Raw genomic sequence first — 3,871 nt, forward strand, 5'->3', positions numbered from 1 at the left:
AAAACTTTTTTTTTTTTTTCAAACTTCCTGGGAGGACCCGGGCGGGCCAATGGGCGGCGGGAACGCCGGGACAAACAGCGGCGGGGGCGCGAGCGGACCAATGGGGGCGCGGGACGGGTCCGGGGGCGGGGCCTGCCCGAAGGGACGGGCGCGCGGGGGCGGCCGGGCGGCAGGCCCGGCGGGCGGATGGGGGCGGCGGCAGGGAGCCACGGAGGGCGGGTCCGGCTCCGCAGCCGGTTGCCTGGCGGAAGGAAGAGCCCGGCGTGCAGGTGACTCCGTCCAGCCACTGCTGGGGCGGGAGCTGGGGGTGGCCTCCTCGCCGCCCTGGCTACCCGCAGCCCTAGCCCCCAGCTATGGGCGTTGGGCCAACCAGGTCTCCGCGCCTTGATTGGATGGGGACGTGGGCGAAGCATCTAGCCCTAACGACTCGAGCGAGGGGCACACCTGTTACCTTGTAAACGACTTTTGTCCTCACCATAGACCTGAAGGGGAGTGCTCCTTGTCTCCATTTTACTAATGAGAAAACGGAAGCTTAAAGAGGTGGGCCAACTTGCCCAAGGTCACAAAGTAAGACACAGAATTGTTAGTAGGTAAGATGGCACGCAGACTGAGTTCTGGAATGGTAAAGGCTTCCCCAAATGCTCCCTCCTGCCAAGCAGATCCTTCTCATTTTTGGTTCTTGCGGGTGGGTGTACACCCCTCCATCATGTTCCCAGAGCTCTTGACAGTTAAAGGCTCTTTGGCTGCAGATGAGGAGTCCTTGGAGGAATTTCTTGGCCACTGGTAGCCTGCGTAGCATAGCCAAACTGTTACCTGAAGAAAGGCACTGGACTCTGCCTCAGTTTCACCCGTTGTAAATGGACTAATGCTATTACCTCATCTGGTTGAGATGAGGATTAAGCTTTAATCCAAGTAAAGCATGTGAAACAACCTCTTGATCCCTACTTAGCCCTCCATAGGTGGGAGGCATGGGAGGCAAGGGAGCCTGGATTACCCACCATTTCGATTCATCTGACGACTTGGGGTTAAAAATGATTGCCTTGTGGGGCTGAGGTTGTAGCTCAGTGGAAAAAGTGCTTGTCTAGCACATGTGAGGCACTGGGTTCAATCCTCAGTAACATATAAAAATAAATAAAGGTATTGTATTCACTTAAAATGAAAAAAAGATTTTAAAAGAAATTATTGCCTTGTAATGACTATCCCCATTTCACAGATAAAGAAATGGAGGTCCAGAGACCTGCTGTTCTTTCTCAGCATTTTCTGCTAGGAGTCTCCCCACCATGAAGAATAAGGCCGAGGATAAGTCCACCTCACTCTAGACACTGGCCTTCAGGCACCTGTGCGGCTTCCCACTCTCCTCTATACTTTGCTCAGGCCTCAGGCCTCAAGAGAGTGAGGAACAAACAGACCAAAGACCCCACCTACCCCGAGGGGCCTGGCCCATGGCCTGGGCAACTAGCAGCACCAGCTCCACACTCTGGTTTTCTGGTCAGGGATTCACCTTCTAGTACCCTCAACCCAGTGACCAGAGCACTCCACTGCACAAAGTCTTTCCTCACTTAATGCACACTAACAGACCAGCTGTACCTTCTCATCCTGGGGAGTCTTCACAGCCAGGCCCACCTACTGTCCCCCTCTTACGGGTACATTCACATTCAGGGTCCATAATGGCGTACTACTAGAAATTCCTGGGGTAAACCAGCTCCTTTGTACCTCCTGGCTGCCATGTCTGGAATACTTCCCACCCTGTCGTCCACACACACATGCACGCATGCACACACTCATTTCCTCTCTCCTCACCCCCTGAATGTCTGCCTGGACTATTCTCTTCACCCTTCATGCCTCAGGCCAAAGGGAGCCAGAGTGTCCAGTTAAACTTAGAAACTCCTTGCCACGTGCTCCCTCCAGAGTGATCCCTTCCTCTGCCGCCCAGACCTGTGCCCCTGCCTCTGCACATCCCTCCACCAAGGTCATGGCCATGCTGTGTTCTAAACAGTTACCTTTCAGGGACCTCACCTTGCTGTTCTCCTTGTGGGCGGGGATGGAGTGTGCCAGGCCTTGGCCCCCAGTGCCTCCTCAGTGAAGGTTGGTTAAATGGATAAACACCAAATAAAGAAGCCATGGCCCAGGCTAGCCAAACACAACTGGCAATGCCAGGAGTGAGTTTTTAAGATGGCAAAGACCACAGCCCCAAACTCAGGCGGTCCGGCCTCAACCCACTGCTCCATTGAGGGTAATAAGGTAAGGCTCAGAGAAGCGGGCCACGGGCCAGAGCGCACAGCAAGTGAGGACTCAGGGAAACCAGCAGGTGCCAGGCAGGTTTGTAGACATCCAGCTCTGAGATCAGCCAGAGCAGGGTTTGAATCCCAGCTCTGCCACTTGCCCTTTTGTGACCTGGAACACGTGACTTTCCTCTGTGCTTTATTTCCTCCTCCGCAAAACGGACAACATGTGTCTAACTGTGACTGGTGGTGAGCATCGAGTGTGGTCAGGCGCACCGTGCACTGAGCATGGAGCTGGGCATACAGTAGGTACACAGTCATTGCTGGTGACCATCACCATCATCATTACCCCAGGGTGCTGTCCTCAACTTCTCTCCTCCTTCTCTCCACCGAGGACGAACGTGTCCCCTCCTGGCAGACCTGCTGTGTGTTGGTGACTTTAGCTAGTCTGATAAGGTAATTCCTGCCCCTGCCTCAAAGGTACCACCCTAACTGGATCACTATGTTTGCCCAATTGCCCTTGGTGCCCTGATCCCCTAAAGAGGAATAATGATGTGGATGAGAAATGGATGACCCTCCCCAACCTCTGTGCCTCTGGATCTCCCAGAGCCCTCCCTGAGCCCTGAGATTCTCGGCAGATTTTCCCCAATGGATGTGGCAACCAGGGCTAGGTGCATTTGGCTGCAATCCTTATCTCACATGGGAAGCGGAAAATCAGCCCCAGGACACCCAACTGTGTGACTTCAGGTCAATCAGCTCATGTCTCTAAGCCTCAGTCCCTTCATCTATAAAATGGGTACACTGTCTCTAAGGTACCTGGATTAGTGCTAGCGCCAGGGCCGACTATACAAAGTACCAGAGTTGGCCTGTCACCAATAAAGGAGATGCCATGGGCAAGCCTGCAGCCCCTAGAGATGCAGCAGAAGCGAAGGGGACAGGAGGGTACAGGTCCTAGATGCCTCCCTCTCTGCCCTTGAGGAAGCCCCAACCAGAGGCCAGAGTGTTTACAGGCCTCTCTGGGCAGGGGATGGTTACGTAACGCCAGATGTTTGTGAAACTGGCTCAGACGCAGGCACACTTTGCAATCCCAGAGCCCCTTGCAGGCCTCCCCCGCCTTTCCCTCTCCCCAGCCTGGCTCCCCTGGCACAGGGCTGGGGGGAGCTACCAAGGAGAAGCTCTCAGTCACTGGGCTGTTTGGTTGTCCTCACCCCAAAAGCCAAAAAGAGCCCCACCCTGCCCTGGAGGCAAGAAAACCCACCTCGCAGAGACTGTCAGGAGCTTAGGAGCTCTTTCTGTGTGGGGCCCCAATCCCTGCTTAGCCCCCACACTATTCTGGGACTAACATCAGTCTCCTCCCTGCCCTCCCTCCTCTGCCACCCTCACCCCTCCAGCCCCGTGGAACCAGCCTACCCTTTGCCACCTGAGGACCCCCAGAGACAGCAGGAACGGATTGAACAGCGTGGGTCGGTCCCCGGGCATCCGCCATGAGGTCACCAGTCGGCCCTTGAGTGGGCTCCCAGCCTTTCCCTCTGCTGGCCTCTTGTCTGCCTGTCAAACAGGGTCCAGTGTTGGCCACATGTCCCTTTGGCAGGATGGGGGCATCCCTGGCCACAGCCTCCCCTGCCCGTTCTGCTACCTCAAAAGCCCAG

This window comes from Urocitellus parryii, chromosome 5 (assembly GCF_045843805.1).
Source record: "Urocitellus parryii isolate mUroPar1 chromosome 5, mUroPar1.hap1, whole genome shotgun sequence".
NCBI classification, from domain to species: Eukaryota; Metazoa; Chordata; class Mammalia; order Rodentia; family Sciuridae; genus Urocitellus; species Urocitellus parryii.